The sequence below is a fragment of the Podarcis tiliguerta genome (assembly GCF_965153285.1).
Source record: "Podarcis tiliguerta genome assembly, chromosome: 8".
Classification (NCBI taxonomy): Eukaryota; Metazoa; Chordata; class Lepidosauria; order Squamata; family Lacertidae; genus Podarcis; species Podarcis tiliguerta.
Genome location: NC_139541.1, coordinates 74,000,844 through 74,018,922, shown reverse-complemented (window position 1 = coordinate 74,018,922; position 18,079 = coordinate 74,000,844). Strand labels below are relative to the sequence as shown.

The following is an 18,079-nucleotide window of genomic DNA, read 5'->3' as shown; positions in this document are numbered from 1 at the left end:
TCCCCACTGTTTGGTTACAAACGTAGCACAATTAAACTATGGAATTTTCTACAAGAGGTAGTTAATGCCACCAATTTGAATGGCTTTCGAAGGGAATTAGACAAATTGATGGAAAATAAGACTCTCAGTGGCTACTAAACATGATGCCTATGTACTACCTCCAGTATAAAAAGTTGTGTATTTCAGATATCAGTTGCTGGAACTCACAGTAAGACAGAGTGTTGTTGCACTGAGGTCCTGACTGTGAGCTTCCATAATCATTGGGTTGGCCAGTGTGAGGACAGGATCCTGGACTAGGGATGAACCAATCTATCAATTTAACTTACTATCAGTTTCAATTTTTCCGATTTATTTTTTTATCTGCATCCACTTCCTCCAAGAAGCTCAAGGCTGTGTACATAGTTTTCCCCTCCCTATTTAATCCTTAGAAGATTCCTGTGAGGTATTCATTATTTATCTCTATGACATCATTTATCTGGATGACTGTGAAGGAAAAGTTTGTTTTTGCTGGGGCAGGTTGGGTCCCCAAGTATTTCCTTTTTCTTTTCCCCATGCCAGAAAAGGGTTAATGTATGGCACCATCTGATTGGCCTTGGTTCCAGGAGGGGGAGTTGAAAAGGAGAGAAAGAAGGAGTGCGTTTGGGAGGGAGTGTTGGGAGGAGGTTTTGGAGTAGGTTGGGATTGAGAGGTTGGGTGGATAGGTAGGAAGATAGGGAGTGAGTGTTGGTTCTGGGCAGAAACATCCACTCTGAGGAAAATATCACATGCTAGAGAAAGGAGTCTCTGAGCTTAGTGTGAAGGATAGTGTGTGGTGTTCTGTAAGGGCATTTAGGCCAGGAATTAACTGGGGGGCTGAGGTTGAGACAGGAGAAGTAGAAGCTGTAAAGAGACAGTCTACTTAGGTCTCATTCCAGTCAGGAGGGGAGAGATTCTTCTAGTAAGAGAAGACTCCCAAACCAGTGAAACCTTGGAGTGCCTCAAGAGCAGGGTTGTCTAGGGGTGTGTAACTGACAGAAAGTACCACCTTGTTAAGAACCAAAGTATTAAGTGTGAAACAATTGAGAAAACCTTGAAGTGAAATAACATTGTAGACTGAAGTATTCTCAGTTTTATCTACTCGTGTCATAAACTTTCTTGTTAAATAAAATTGTTATTGTTTATTTGAGCAAATCCTGCCCGAGACTCCTAATTATTAAATTTTACTTCACGCAAATCCCCTACAAGATAATCTGAGGTACACTGTGTAAATCCGTGGGATTGGTGTTCTGTGAGTTGTGTGCACTATACTTAAGTGAGAGGACGGGCCCAACGGTGCCAGGGGAAAAAGAGTCGTCGGGCCCATCATAATGACAACACAAGAAATATTCATGACTTAACTCTCTGCTACTTTCTCTTGGTAACCCTGCACTCCTTGCTCTCTGGGGTGTTGATCTGCACTTCTAACTCCCCTTCTCTCCCAAGCTGCAAGTTCTTTTCAGTGTCCTCTAAAGGTAATTAAATGTTCCCCATCTTACCTGGAGAAAGCAGGACCAAGATGAGGCATGCGCTCAGGAGTGCCTTCATCATTCTGGAAAGATTAGGAGACTCAGAGCAGAGATGGATCAACAAGGGAATTGGTGCAGGTAGAGGCTTACGTGGAGTTATTTATAGGCCATGGTCTCATGTCGCAGGCAACACTTAGGAACAAATGGTTCAGTGAGGTCCGGGAATGGGTGTTGTTTGTTCACCGCCAAGATAAAGAGGAACATACTGAAATTCAAAGCTCAGTGAAGGAATTGTCTATGATCTCATTAGTTGTTGATAGACACTTCTAAGATTTCTTTTTTGATAAAGATAATTTACAATTTACAATGTAAATGATGAAGGCACTCAAGAAAGCAATTTAGAGCCAAATAGGCAAGGGCAAAAGCCCTGAAGCCACCTACAAAATAGCCCCTCAAAATGGCCTCCATCTAAGGATTCCTCTTAATAGTAATAATAATAATTTTATTATTTCTACTCCCCACCCCATCTGATTGGGTTATCTCAGCCACTTCAAGTATATGAAGAAACATAATAAAACATCAAACATTTAAAATCTCCCTATACAGGACTGCCTTCAGATGTCTTCCAAAAGTTCTATAATTACTTATCTCCTTGACCTCTAATGGGAAGTCATTCCACAGTGTGGGTACCACTCCCAAGAAGGCCCTCTGCCTGGTTCTCTCTAACCTCATTTCTCACAGTGAGAAAACCTCCAGAAGGCCCTCAGAACTAGATCTCGGTGTTTGGGCTGAATTGTGGGTGGGGTGGAGACGCTCCTTCAGGAAAAGCCTGGATACTAGATCCATTCCAAGAAGGCTGGAAAGTGTAGAATGGGCTGTGGATGCAATGGAGGCTTTAAGCAGCAAAACTGATCCTGCTGTCTTCGACGTGGTTTCCAGAGGGTGAAAAGAATGAAGTGAGACCTCAGGAGTTGAATGTGACAATGGCCGAGTGTGCCAGGTATGAATCAGACACTTACACAACTACAAGGAAGGTCTCGATTAGAGCCAGCAGTGGTCATGGAGCTTTCTCTACTAGGGAGCTACACAAACATGGCTATTCTCTCTTTTTTAAAAAAAGAAAAGAAAATCTTTTTTATTCAGTTTTGCACAATTCGTTTGAATTCAAGCATTAGTCACACTCATCAACATTTAGGATTTCCTCCACCCCTCCATGGTTTCCATTATCAAACATTTTCTACTGCATCATATATTTTCTCTATTTTTCTTAAAACAATCCATTTTTACCTTAGCTTTTACTACATTGCAAGCGTTACTCAAATCCTGTCAAAGTTTTTAGTTCTTTGGAGTTCCCTTAAGTAAATTGTAAATTTTTTCCCATTCCTTATTTCTGATTTCCCCTGGTCATTTTTGCCATTTTGGCATTGTCCATCATCTACATCAACCATTTGTGCCTGGTCAAGACTTTGTCTTTTTTCCATCTTTGGACCAGTAGTTATCCACACTGTTGTCCTCGCATACATAAATAATCGTTTCTGCTTCTGAAATTCCTAGTTAAAAAGCTTCTGCCCCCCAATGTTATTTTAAACATTTATTCTGATCATTATATATTAGTTCCCAGAATGTTTTTGTTATCTTGCACATCCACCACATGTGGTAGAATGTGCCTTCCTTCTTTGTACCCTTCCAATATACATTTGAAGTAGTTCTATACATCTTTTCTAATTTTGTAGGTGTTACATCATTTTCATATAGTTCACTTCAATGCACACCATGCTGTAAATTTTAAGTCCTCCCTCCATAACTTTTCCCCAGATGAAAATTGAAAATTGAATATTGTGCCCAATATATTGTGCCCAATATATTTTCCCCATCATTACCAATTTAACTTCCTCATCTTTAGTATGCCATTCTATACAACTTCACATTGTATTCCAGTAAATCTTTTTCAAACCTTGAAATTTCCTTACTAAACCCATTTTTCTTATCAATGTTAAACACATCATTTAATCGATGGTATTGCAACCAATCTGTTACTAAATGTCTTGTATCCTCAAATCTTTTCAACTTTAATTGTTGTTCTATTTCCATTAGCAACTCTTTATAGGTTTCCCATGCACTATTTGCATTAGTTTTTTTCAAGGATATTGCTTCCAGTGAGGAAAGCCACCATGGTGTCTTCTGCTCTAACAGGTTTTTATATTTCTCCCATACTGCGAAAATGGATTTCCTTATCAAATGATTAAAAAACCCTTTGTGCACTTTAGTCTTCTCATACCAAATAAATGCATGCCATCTAAATCTATTATCATGACCCTCAAGGTCTAAAATATATGTATTAAAAAAATTATCCACTTCCAGAGCCAGCAGAGACAGGACACTTCATAATATAACTTCAAACCTGGCAGTGAAAATCCACCTCTTTCTTTGGCATCTGTTAATAATTTATATTTAATCTTTGATTTCTTCCCCTGCCAGATAAATCTAGAAAGATCTTTTTGCCACCGTTTGAAGTGTTCTGCTCCACTGACTATGGGTATGGTTTGAAATAAAAATAACATTCTTGGCAATACATTGATTTTCATTGCTGAAATTCTTCCCCATTGTGATAAATTCATCCTTCCCCAAACATCCATATTTTCCTTTATTTCTTTCCATAGTTCCATACATAGTTATCCTTAAAGAAATTTATATTCTTAGCTGTCAACCAAACCCCCAAACAGTTCACCTTCTTTTTTTCAATTGTCAAATGTGTTGCTAGTTGTAACGCATTTTTATGTTGTTCTGTCATATTTTTAACCAGTACTTTCATTTCATTTTTATTTATCTTAAATCCCGCTACCTGACCAAATTCAGATATTTTATCTAGGACCCTTGGTATACTTGCCAATGGGTCTTCTACGGTCATTACTGTTGGTTAAAGCAGAGTTCCGTGCCCAGCGGAAGGATGAGGAGTACGTGCTGCATACTCTTGGTTGCTTTATTTACAGTTCAAAGCAGTTATGTTACAGAAAGACATCTTGCCTCTGCCGGAGCAGAAAAGCATCCTCTCTCCTCGACAACTTGGAGAGAAACACAACACAGTGAAAAACAGGAAACCAGTGTACGTCACATCCAGTCTCCCTTTCCCGTGAGAAACTCCAACAGTACAGTACAGACTGTGGAATGTAAACACCTGTCTCGTGACAAGCCCTTTCGCTGCACAGTGAAGGAAAACAGAAACCAACATCCTCCCCCTTTCTGTGAACATCACTGGGCAGCGTGTTCGTACAATATCAGTACAAACCCAACTTCTGCACATAGGTACAGTGTTGATCCCTTGATACAATCTTGGATAATACATCAGCAGGAATTTTATTACCTGGCATATAGGACACCGTTACGAGTCCCTTCTGAATACATTCCCTAGCATGCTGCAATTTTAATTGCAAGTGCTTCGTGCTTTGCTTACAACCTTCAGACTTCAGCAAAGCCAAACATGCTTTGTTGTCCTGGTAAACCTGGATTGGACATTTGACAGGAATTTTCATATCTTTGCACAATTGTATCAACCATTCACAATCCTTAAGTGAATAAGACAGTGCATTCAGTTCAGCTTCACAAGTACTTAAGCTAACTGTTGTTTGCTTCTTGCATGACCAATCAAACAGACCCTGATTGTACATGTAGCAAACTCCAGACGTACTTTTCCTGTCTTCAGTGTCACTTCCAAAACTTGCATCTGCAAATATCTCAAGACCACCAGACTTCTGATTGTTAAATCTCAGTCTGTAATGCATAGTGCCTTTCAAATACCGCGCTATGCGTTTCAGAGCTTTCCAATCCTTGACACTAGGATTGTTGACTTGTCTGCTTAGCAAATTACAGCTAACAGCAATGTCTGGTCTTGAACATCTGGCAATGAAGTTTAGCTTGCCTAGCACACTTCTGTACAGTGTAGAGTCAGAAAATGCTTCTCCAGTGTCATCTACCTGATAACCTGTTGTCATCGGTGTGTCCACAGGGTTAGCATCCATCAGGTTTAGTTTGCTTAACACATCAGCAATTTTCCGTGACTGGTGTACTAGAATGTTACCATCTTGATCTCTTTCTATTTCCAGAGATAGGTAGTTGTTTACCTCACCAAGATCTTTCATGTCAAAGTGCTCTTTCAGTTGAGCTAGGGCGTTATTGTACATTGCGACATCTTTCCAAAAGAATAATAAATCATCAACATAAAACAAACAGTACAGTTTCTTTTGCCCCTCCTCTTTGACAAATACACATGGATCAGCTTTCCCTTGCTGAAAACCTAGAGAAAACAATACTTCAGTGAGTTTTGTGTGCCAACACCGTGCACTTTGTTTGAGACCATAAAGGGATTTCTTCAGAGCACAAACAAATCCCTGTTTTACCTGTACGCCATCAGGTGGAAGCATATAAAGTGATTCATCCAGAGATCCGTACAGAAAAGCTGTATTAATATCATGGTGACTAATGTGTAGATTTTCCTCTGCAGCTAGCTTGAGCATAAGCCTAATGCTTTCATACCTCACTGTGGGTGAGTAGGTCTCGTGATAGTCTTCACCTGGTACTTGTGCAAAACCTCTGGCTACCAATCTGGCTTTGTGTCTGACTATCTTGCCATTTTGATCAGTCTTCGCTTTGAAGACCCATTTGCTTCCAAGCAGTTTCATTCCTGGAACTACTGGAACTAGCTCCCATGTTTTGTTCCTTTCCAAGGAATCAAGCTCAGCCTTCATGGCATTTAACCATGGTTCAGCTTCCTTTGAATCCAAACCCTGGATTTCTTGGAAACTTGAAGGTTCAAATACCTTCTTGGAGCTTTTAACAGCTGTTACTGCTATCGTAGCAAATTCATCAGCAAATCTCTTTGGAGGTTTGCCTTTTGTGGCTCTCTGTGACCTACGAATTAGCCTTAAGTCTTCAACACTCTCCTCTTCCTTCTTAGGAGAAAAGCGACCTATTGTGAACAATGGTTCTTCCAATTCTTGATCAGAGCTTTCAGAGGGTCGCATAGAGGCTTTCGCACTCTTGAAATCCTCTGAATCACCCGATTCAGTTTCAGATTCAGACTCAGAACCTTCATCAGTGGGTGTGGGTTGTTGTGGTTGCTTCTGACTATCCTCAGTCTCATCACTGTCATCAGGATAACATTGGAAAATTCCCACATTCTCCCCCCACTTTGCATTGTATTCAACACTTCTCGTGAGCTTAATTGTCTTAGAGTCAGTCATCATTATTCTGTAAGACCCTTTCTGATAACCTAGAAAGATACCATGCAATCCACGCTTGTCTAACTTTGAATTTTGTGGTGAATGAACCCACATGTCAGAACCAAAAATTTTCATGTGTTTGATGTATGGCTTCTTGCCAAACATCTTCTCATAGGGGGTACAACCAATCGCTGAAGATAACCTGCGATTGTAACTGTAAACAAAACACGAGAGAGATTCGGCCCAATAACTCTCTGGAAGATTGGCATCATGCAGCAAGGTTTTTAACCCTTGAAGCAATGTCTGATTTGCCCGTTCCGCAAGTCCATTCTGCCATGGCGAGCGAGGACTAGACAAATCGTGTTGAATTCCTTTCTCAGTCAGAAAAGCTTCAAACTGCTGAGAAGTGAATTCTCCCCCGCGATCACTGAAAAGAGTCTTTATCTTCTTACCATGCACATTTTCCAACCAAGCACAGAATTCCTTGAACCTAGGAAAAGCCTCTGATTTCTGCTTGAGATTGTACACAAAAATATATCTAGAAAATGCGTCAATGAGAACCATGAAGTACCTATTTCCACCCAAAGAGGGCGCTAGTGGTCCAACCAAATCAGCATGAATAATCTGGTATGGTTCCGTAGCTTGCCTACTAGACACCTTACCTTTCGCAGCCATTTTCACCTTGTTTGCTGCGCATGCTTTGCACTTCATGTGGTACCTGCAGGGTCTAATAGTCATACCTTCAACCAAGGCAGGCATTTTAGATACTGCCTCAAAATGCAAATGACCAAATTTTCGATGAAAATCATGAATACATCCTGCATGCAAACTTTTGTTAGAACCTGCAATGCAACAAGTGTCATCCTGCACAACATCATCATAATACAAAACAAACAAACGATCAACATATTCAGCATGCAATTCATAGTCATTTTTCTTTGTGATGATGCACTTCTTGTTCTTGAAGGAAACGTCAATGTTCCGCTCATTCAGTTGTCCAACGCTGAGCAGATTATGTTTGGCGTCTGGCACGTAAAGGACATTCTGTATCGATAAGTCCAAACTGTGAAGAACAACAGTTCCGTAGCCTTTACTGGGAATAGTGTGGTCATCCGCCTGGTGAATCGCACCTTCCTGCGGTGTAAAAGACACAAAAAGTCTCTTATCGTTGCACATGTGGTGGGTCGCCGCCGAATCAACAACGAAGAAAGATCTAGACGTCTTCTGGACCTCTGCAACCTTTGGAGTGAAGCGTGAAACCATAGCCTTGTGCTGCGTTGTCCTAGACACCGGACCTTTGCCTTTGCCTCGGCCTTTTCCACGCGATGAGCTTTCGCTGCGCTGCTCTGTCTTGGCCCTGGGATATCTGCATTCCCTCTTCATATGGCCTAGACGTCCACACGAGTAGCATTTCACTGCCTTCAAAGCTTTGGCGCCATCTGGTGGTTCCACTGCACTATGGGATGACGTCTGTGAAGACTCCCCCTTGCCCATGCAGCTAGCACCCCGGCGATCTGCTTCATTTAACACCACGGCAGTAACAAAGTCCACTGTTAGCTGAGCTGTTGGCTGCACAGCAATCTGGGTTGCAACAGACTCCCAACCTGAACCCAAAGATTGTAGTATCATGAAAGAATACACAGCCTCTGGAAAGTTGAGTCCTCTCTGTTGCAGCTCATGTCTCAGATTTTGCATCTCCATCAGATGTAAACGCACATCTCCACCTTCAGCAAGAGCCATATTATGCAGCTTGTTAAAGTAAAACATAGTAGATCCAGCTTCTGTCCTTAAGTGAGCCTCTCTCAAAGAATCCCAAATTTCTCTGGCTGAGGTCTTATCACGCAATAGACAGAGCTCTTCTGGGGATACTATCAATGTAAGTGTTCCCCGTGCTTTGGAATCCTTAACTTTCCATGCATCTGTAACTGGAGCTGGGGGGGTTTCTGTAATGACCTCAAACAAACCCTCTTTCCGCAGAATTGCCTCTGCATACAAAACCCAGTCGGCATAATTTTTCTTGTTGAGCTTAGGAATCCCACAAGCATCCTGAAGGGCCATCATGACTCTGGCATTAGCCTTCAGCGTCATATATGCTGCTTTAAATCTTGCTGCGTCACTGCTGCACCTGCTTTATTCCAAAAGCGCACTTAAAAGTTACTTTCGATTTCCCCAGCATAGTAACTTGAGCCTGGGAGCCATTTTCCTATTCCCGGCAAAACGGCTTTAACAGTTCAAAGTCCAGCCATAAAGCCATTAACTAGAAGCTGGCAGGCTGCCCGGAGCAGTAGCAACATACCTCATCAATCATGTTTATGCGCAGAGCAGATTCCAATCCGATCTGTCCCTCTGCATTCCGATCCTTTGCCGGCACTCCGATTCGACTTCTGGAGCCCATAACCACGTGTTGGTTAAAGCAGAGTTCCGTGCCCAGCGGAAGGATGAGGAGTACGTGCTGCATACTCTTGGTTGCTTTATTTACAGTTCAAAGCAGTTATGTTACAGAAAGACATCTTGCCTCTGCCGGAGCAGAAAAGCATCCTCTCTCCTCGACAACTTGGAGAGAAACACAACACAGTGAAAAACAGGAAACCAGTGTACGTCACATCCAGTCTCCCTTTCCCGTGAGAAACTCCAACAGTACAGTACAGACTGTGGAATGTAAACACCTGTCTCGTGACAAGCCCTTTCGCTGCACAGTGAAGGAAAACAGAAACCAACATCTACAAGGTCATCTGCAAATGCTCTCAGCTTATATGCTTTGCATTCAACTGTTATACCTTTTATTTCTTCTTCAGATCTTATATTCCTCACCAGGGTCTCTAATACTAAAATGAACAGTAATGGCAACAGGGGGCAAACTCTGTCTTGTCCCTTTTGTAATTTTACATTTTCTGGTGCTACATTATTTACTATCAACATTGCCTACTGGTCTGCATAACATGCGTCAATTCCCCTTAGGAATAATTTTCCAAAATTCATCATCTCTATATTCCCCCACCCCCCCATAAAGGTCCATGACACGTTATCAAAGTCCTTCTCTGCATCCACAAATATCAAAGCTGCTTGCTTTTCATTCCTGACTTTCATTCCAGATACTCTATTGTATCAATTAATTTTCCTTATATTATCCTTCATCTGTCAGCCAGGAAGAAATAATAATAATAATAATAATAATTTATTATTTGTACCCCGCCCATCTGGCTGGGTTTCCCCAGCCACTCTGGGCGGCTTCCATAGAAACAAAAAATACGGTAAAATATCACAGATTAAAAACTTCCCTGAACAGAGCTGCCTTAAGATGTCTTCTAAATGTCAGGTAGTTATTTATCGCTTTGACATCTGCTGGGAGGGCATTCCACAGGGCGGGCGCCACTACCGAGAAGGCCCTCTGCCTGGTTCCCTGTAGCTTTGCTTCTCGCAATGAGGGAACCGCCAGAAGGCCCTCGGAGCTGGACCTCAGTGTCCGGGCAGAACGATGGGGGTGGAGATGCTCCTTCAGGTATACTGGGCCGAGGCCGTTTAGGGCTTTAAAGGTCAACACCAACACTTTGAATTGTGCTCGGAAACGTACTGGGAGCCAATGTAGGTCTTTCAAGACCGGTGTTATGTGGTCTTGGCGGCCGCCCCCAGTCACCAGTCTAGCTGCCGCATTCTGGATTAGTTGTAGTTTCCGAGTCACCTTCAAAGGTAGCCCCACGTAGAGCGCATTGCAGTAGTCCAAGCGGGAGATAACCAGAGCATGCACCACTCTGGCGAGACAGTCCGCGGGCAGGTAGGGTCTCAGCCTGCGTACCAGGTGGAGTTGGTAGACAGCTGCCCTGGATACAGAATTGACCTGCGCCTCCATGGACAGCTGTGAGTCCAAAATGACTCCCAGGCTGCGCACCTGGTCCTTCAGGGGCACAGTTACCCTATTCAGGACCAGGGAATCCTCCACACCTGCCTGCCCCCTGTCCCCCAAAAACAGTACTTCTGTCTTGTCAGGATTCAACTTCAATCCATTAGCCGCCATTCATCCTCCAACCGCCTCCAGGCACTCACACAGGACCTTCACCGCCTTCACTGGTTCTGATTTGAAAGAGAGGTAGAGCTGGGTATCATCTGCATATTGATGGACACCCAGTCCAAACCCCCTGATGATCTCTCCCAGCGGCTTCATATAGATGTTAAAAAGCATGGGGGAGAGGACGGAACCCTAGGGCACCCCACAAGTGAGGGCCCAGGGGTCTGAACACTCATCCCTCACCACCACTTTCTGAACACGGCCCAGGAGGAAGGAGCGAAACCACTGTATAACAGTGCCCCCAGCTCCCAGCCCCTCTAGACGGTCCAGAAGGATGTTATGGTCGATTGTATCAAAGGCCGCTGAGAGATCCAGCAGAACCAGGAAACAACTCTCACCTTTGTCCCTAGCTCACCGGAGATCATCAACCAGTGCGACCAAGGCAGTTTCAGTCCCGTGATGAGGCCTGAATCCTGACTGGAAGGGATCCAAATGGTCCGCATCCTCCAGGCGTGCCTGGAGTTGTTCAGCAACCATACGCTCAATCACCTTGCCCAAGAATGGAAGATTTGAGACTGGGCGATAGTTGGCCATACTGGCCGGGTCTAAAGATGGTTTTTTAAGAAGCGGTTTAATGACCGCCTCTTTCAGCGGATCTGGGAATGTTCCCTCACAGAGGGAAGCATTCACCACCCCGCAGAGCCCATCGCCCAGCCCTTCCCAGCTTGCTTTTATTAGCCAAGATGGGCAAGGATCAAGGAGACAGGTGGTTGGTTTCACGCGTCCAAGCAGCCTGTCCACATCCTCGGGGGTAACGGATTGAAATTGATTCCATGCAACTTGACCAGACAGAGCTCTAGCACTCTCCCACCCCGGCCCTGCTCCCACGGTGGTATCTAGCTCCTTCCGAATATGAGTGATTTTATCTGCAAAAAACTTTGCAAAATCGTTGCAGGAGATCTTGGGGTCTTTACAAGGCCCCGGTGGTAAAGGTGGTTCCGTTAAATTGCGAACCACCTGAAAGAGTCTCCTGCTACTATTTTCTGCAGATGCAATAGAGGCGGTGAAGAAAGTCTTCTTCGCCGTCGCTATCGCCACTTGGTAGGCTCGACGTTGAGCTCTAACCTGTGTCCGGTCAGAAAGCTAGCTTGATCTTGATAAATCAGCTCTTTTACATCCTTCATCCTTCCACAGTTGTCCCAGAAAATCTTGTAGTTTTTTAATAATATTTTGCTGATAAATCTGGCCCTGGCAATTTACCTAATTTTGATTGGTTAATTTCTTGTTGCCCTTTGCATATTATTATTGGTGCATTTAAATAATTGATTTTCTGTTTTGGAATCTTTGGTAAATTACTGTGCTTTAAATATTTTCCAGTTCTATCTTTATTTTCTTTACTGGCTCAATATAGCTCTGTATAATATTTTACAAATTGTTGTCTAATGTCATTCGGGTTATCTATTATTTTCTCTTCTACTTTCAATTTATTTATTACATTCAATTCATGTTTCTTTTTTAACTGCCAAGCAAGCAGTTTTCCTCATTTGTTTGCATATTTTTTTTAAAAAAAATCTGCCTTAACATTTTAATCTTTCATTCAGTCTCTTGGTTCACTAACACCTCTGAATCTTTTCCAGGTTTTTAAATCAATTCTTCCAATATTTCTTTCTTTTTACCCTCTTCAAACTTTTTTTTGATAAGCATTTTGTTGAGTAAAAAAAACCATCTCATCACTGCCATGGCCATTCTCTCAACCAGTCAAGTGGTTTAATGCCCATCATTAAAGCAGAACAACTAATTTAGTGCTGTGGTCGTTCTAGTGCAAACAGAGTGCTTGAATGGTTTGTGATAAGGTTTTTAAATTTCCTCCCACAATGGCTGAGACTGCCAACCATATTCTTCAGTGTGTGGCCGTAGCCCTTATTTGCTACAGACATGTGCATAAACTGCTAATGCTATCGCATCCAAGATCTATGGGAAGTTGCTTGGTCCTTGGTGGATAAAGGTATATTCTGAACTAGTGTCTCTGTCCTTGCTCTTTCTTGATGTGGGGTCTTAATGAATTGGAAAGAACAATATACTTTTTCTGATCTTCCACGCTCCTAATCAAAGTGCAACGAAAGCCTCAGGGTACTGCTCAAGTGACTGCTGTGGTGGTAGAGCTAGACATAGCTCAGGACTGTTGAAAGGTTCCAGGGACAAACTGGTAGACACTGAATAGAATACAATGACTCCAAGATCATTACTGACAGGTAATTAAATCATTCTACAAAACTTCACCCCTCCTTGTTCCAATAGTGTCAGATTGTTAGGACAGAGAGAAATACTTTAACTCAGCTGATGATGACTGTTTTAATGATGACTGCCCTGATCCACATTGTCTTGAATTGAAGCCAGCTCACTGTTTATACCCATTTGAAATCCAATCCTCCATTTTCAAAAGATAAGAAGAACTCTGGCTGTGCTCTTTTTTGCTCTTCAAGATATGGCAACCCTAACAGGAGGCAGTGATGGCTACCAACTTAGATGACTTAAAAGGAGGATTAGAGAAATTCAGGCAGGGCAAAGTTGCCTACAAAGGCTATGTTCTACCTCTACCGTCAAAGGAAGTTTGCCTCTGGATACTTGGTGCCTGAGAATTGCTGATGGAAAAGCTTCCAGGCTTCCCATAGGGATCTGTTGAGATGCTGGACTTGAGGGGTGATTGCCCTGATTCAGCATGTTCCCCTTATATTTAACTGGTGAGGGACTGAGCAATACCCTCATTTCCCACCACCTAAGGTATTTTTTAGCCACACACAGCACAGAGGGCACAGAGGACATTCTGCACTAAGCTGTCTATCTTGGGGTGTCCTTCTCTTTGTGTCATGATTTATGTTAGCACTACTTAGTAGCGCTTATTGGCTTTGGGAAGAAGGGCGTTGTATGTAGGACCCTGTCAGAATCCTCACCCCTTCTGCCAGAAGCTGTACAAATGCCTCCTTTTGCTGCTTCTCTCTGACCAGAAACCAGAAAGAAGGGGCTTGCCCAACCATTGCACTGTTCCCACACCTCTGTATTGTTTAGCCTAGGCAGTAGTCTAACCCAAATGTGCAAAGAAGAAATATATACTCAGAAAAGCCCTCATAATGCCGGAGTGATCAAAAGCCAAGGAGGAATGAACCAGCAGGTGACCTATGGAAGAAAAAGGAGCTGACTTGGATGGATTTATGGGCCAAGGAAACGTGCCCAAGGATTCCAACTAGAAAGGACTGTTCCAGTGAGGAGCAGGAAATTATGGAAATAGAGAGAACATGCTTTCCCAGAAATTCTATATTTTTTATATTGTAACACAAATCTCTTTTTTCATATTGGATGCAATCTTTTTAAGGAACTCTGTGGGATTCAGCCAGGTGCCTCTTCCAGTCCAACCACACCTACACTGTCAGTAAATGGGTACTTTTAATAAATGTGTTCCTCCCTCAGGCTTTATGGTAAAACTGAACTGGAACCTAATCCTAATGAGGCACAAAGTAATAAACAATTAGCATGTCACACACATGCTCCTCCCAGAAATCAGGTGAACTTGGAACATGCTCGCATCCATGGGGCCATTCAAGTTTGCACTGTCAGATTTGTAGCTTATCAGTATTTTCTTTTTTATGCAGTCATGATGGCTACCTTCCCTTCAGTATGAGAGCCATCAAGCCTATTAATACCAGTTGTTGCACATCACAGTGGAAGCTGTGCCCGGAAAGGGATGTGTACTCACAGATGGTTGGCACATCTCTTTGAGGCTCAGAAAGTGGTGTTAAAATACACTGGCTTAGACGATGTCAGATTTGCTATTTTCTGTGTATGTATTTTCCCAAATGTTCCCAAATTCTTAAGTGACTTTCTTCTATGATCTTTTATTCCTATATGGTAACAGGGTTCTTACTACACTGTTATTTATTTAATTTTTAATAAATATGCATTCTGTACTTTTTGTGCTTATTTGGATACAGTGTTGATTCAAACCAGAACCTCAGCTCTCTTTGTGCATCCTGGGTGATATATTTTGCTGGAGACATCGGGCAACCGCTCCTGCTTTCTGGGTCACCCAGATGTCCTTTGTGTCGGTTTGCAAGCCCCCTCCACAGAGGCTGGCCCCTCTTACTGTCCTCGGAGCTTGCATACCGGTAACCTCCTCTGGCTGATATCTAGACAGACCAGGGAGATTTTGATAGGCGACATTTTCCCAAGCGTGGGTAAAATGCGCAACCCCCTCCTTACTGCTTCCGCAGGGGAAAGAAAATAAGTCAGAAATCTATTTTACATGATGTTTATTTCTGACATTACAGAACTACAGAAAAACACGTCCTTTCAGTTCAGTTCTTCCAGCACGTCTGACAAACTTCCTGAACATGCGCACACAGAAGGTTTCAAGTTACACTCTTCACAAAGACTTATCCAGCCTGTGAACGTCCTGGGAAATTCTTCTTTCCCACAGATAGGCACATCATGTGATGTCAACCATCTGGGTGTCTGCAGCAGTGGTGTTTCCATATACTGACACTTTGTACCCACAGGTGTCTCCTGGACCTGAAGGGAAGAATGGCTAGCAAGAGTGATGACATCCCAATATTCTGGGAGTTTGGCCTTTTCTTGAACAGAAATCAGAAGCCACTAAGAGAACAAGAACAAGCTCTTAGAATGATGGGTCCTTTTCATAAGCTACAGGAATGAAAAGGTTGTAGATAACGTCTCCTCTTGTGACCTATTTTCAGTGATCTGCATTCTGAACAGCTTTCATTTGCATTTTAAACAAACACAGATTCCTCTCTTCCCCATATTTCTCTTTCCCCTCTCTTTCCTTTCCTTTCCTTTTTCTCTTATTTCTCCCTTTCTTTTCTCCTCTCTTTCCTACTTTTATGCTGTTCTCTCTTTTATAAACCCTAACATCATCACCATTACCATCATTTTTGCTATTATTTCTATTTAAATATTCCTCTTTCTACTCATTTCCTTTGTATCAGTGTGTCTTTTATATTTTCTGATACTAACAGTATTTAGATATCTCTAAATCTCAGAATTTAAGATATCTCAACCACATGGTGATATGAAAGCATTGGTCTGAGGTTTTGCAATAAAACAATAAAATAGAATAGAGGCTTAATGTGCTGCCAGTGGTGGTGAGGGAAATCTCAACCTGGTGCCAGTAACCAGGTGGAGAGCTAGAGAAGTGGCCATCTCCCAGGGTGAGAGGCTGGGTGAGGTATTCTCCAAGGTGAAAATAGGGAGGGCATGTCATTCGGAGCCAGGGAATGTGCTTGTGACTTGTCAATGCTGTGACTTGTTTGCAACAAATATTGAGAAAGTAAATGCTTGCATCCACTGGAAACTTGACCCCTCTGTTACTGCAGATGAATCTCAAGGGGTATGCAGAGCATGGTCTAGCCCTGTTGTGTTGGATGAGTTTGAGTTGGTAAAATTCAAGGACATTGCCCCTTGCCCCTCTTGTCTGAGAAATACTAGCAGAGAGGGGACAGCTGACTGGGTCAGGGAGGTGATAATGCCTCCTTGCAAAAGGGGGTCATCTTGAAGGAAGCAGTGGTGTGCCATCTTGAAGGAAGCAGTGGGGGTCATCTTGAAGGAAGCAGTGGTGTGCCCACTTGAAAGAAGCAGTGGTGTGCCATCATCACAGGTGGGTTGTGTGAACCCCCCAAAAAATCATTTTCATGGTGGCCCTTGGAGGTGGGATGGGACTCTTGGGGTGGAGTGTCATGTGACATCACCAATTAAACACAAGAGGAGTGGGGAATAAACAATTGACAGGAAGTAGTATTATTATACTACTGATGCCTGTTGTATGCATGACCAAAGTATCCTGCCAGGTGCGACTGCACAACAGCATTTCCCCCCCTGGTGCAGTTGGGCCCCCCTCCCTTAAATATAGTACACCTGCCTCATAGAATACCAATTACCTGAATTCTTACAAACTACCCCAGAATCTTTTCTTTTTGTTGTGGAATCTCTCCCCTCCTCACTGAAATGAGACCTAAGTAGACTGTATCTTTCCAGCTTCTCCTTCTACTGGTTCAGCTTCCCAGTTAATTCCTGACCTTCAGGTTACAGACTCCATTAACCCAGAAATAGTACCTCAGGTTCAGAACTTTGCTTCAGGGTGAGAACAGAAATCGCGCGACAGCAGCACGGCAGCAGCAGGAGGCCCCATTAGCTAAAGTGGTGCTTCAGGTTAAGAACAGTTTCAGGTTAAGAACAGACCTCCGGAATGAGTTATGTACGTAACCATAGGTACCACTGTATTGATGAGTATGAGTGTGCTAGCTATTGAGGTGGCGCCTTGCCATATGAAATCTCATTTCTGTCCTCATCACACTTCTGCCTGTCTTGTCAAATGTGCTCCTTGGTAACGTGGGCCCAAGACATGTCGGCAGCTGAGGCAAACCACAAAATACTACCTCCCCATTCCAGGGGAAAAGGGGTTAAGTGAAGTGAAGATCGACATCAGGAACAATGCGAGGGGTGAGGAATAAAGATCTCCACAGGAAACATTTCACATAGGGACCTGCAATCTCAACCCCATTTAATCTGTGGCCCGGTAGCAGCAGGAATCCAATATGGGTACGATTTTCAGATATCCTCATATCTTAGGAACCTGTCTGTACCAACTTATCAGTGTTTATTTAGCAAAGCCAGACTAAATGTACTTCCTTTGGAGCTTAACCCGAAAGCGCTCAACCTGAAGCAAGTTCAACCTCAGGTATGACTATATCAATGAATGCCAAAATCCTGCCTTTCTTCCCCTTCCCTTCCATTGCTCTTAAAACTTCTCCAGTCTCCTCATTCAGGGACTGAATGGCTGGTCTGTCTCTTCCACAGAAGGATGCGGGTGGCGCTGTGGTCTAAACCACTGAGCCTCTTGGGCTTGCCAATCACGGGGTGAGCTCCTGTTGCTCTGTCCCAGCTCCTGCCAACCTAGCAGTTCAAAAACATGCCAGTGAAAATAGCTAAATAGGTACTGCTGTGGCTGGAAGGTAAACAGCATTACTTTGTGCTCTGGTTTCCGTCACGGTGTCCCATTGCACCAGAAGCGGTTTAGCCATGCTGGCCACATGACCCAGAAAGCTATCTGTGGACAATCACCGACTCCCTTGGCCTGAAAGTGAGATGAGCGCCACAATCCCATAGTTGCCTTTGACTGGACTTAATTATTCAGGGGTCCTTTACCTTTTTTACCTTTCTTCCCCAGAAGACACCGCCTCAGACTCTGGCTTATCTGATGGTTGCCTGGCTTCCAACTCTTCATCTCTTCCTCTTGAGAACAAACAGATTATTCACTGGGAAGGAGGGTGGGCTGTCCTCTCTAAACTCAAACAGATAGCTTGCATCTG

At 43.1% G+C, this 18,079-nt stretch overlaps 1 protein-coding gene across 2 annotated transcripts in view; it reads right to left on the bottom strand.

Annotated features, from left to right (window-relative positions):
* LOC310684624 (uncharacterized protein) overlaps nucleotides 1-18,079 on the bottom strand; it is a 211,110-nt gene that overhangs the window by 128,924 nt on the left and 64,107 nt on the right. Inside the window, exon 1 of one of the 2 annotated variants that reach the window (XR_014514766.1) lies at nucleotides 1,515-1,847. The exons of the other annotated variant lie outside the window; for it this stretch is intronic. The gene's annotated coding sequence lies outside the window, so the exon portion shown is untranslated. Of the gene's footprint in view, nucleotides 1-1,514; nucleotides 1,848-18,079 lie in introns of those variants that run through there. 2 annotated transcript variants of the gene reach the window in all.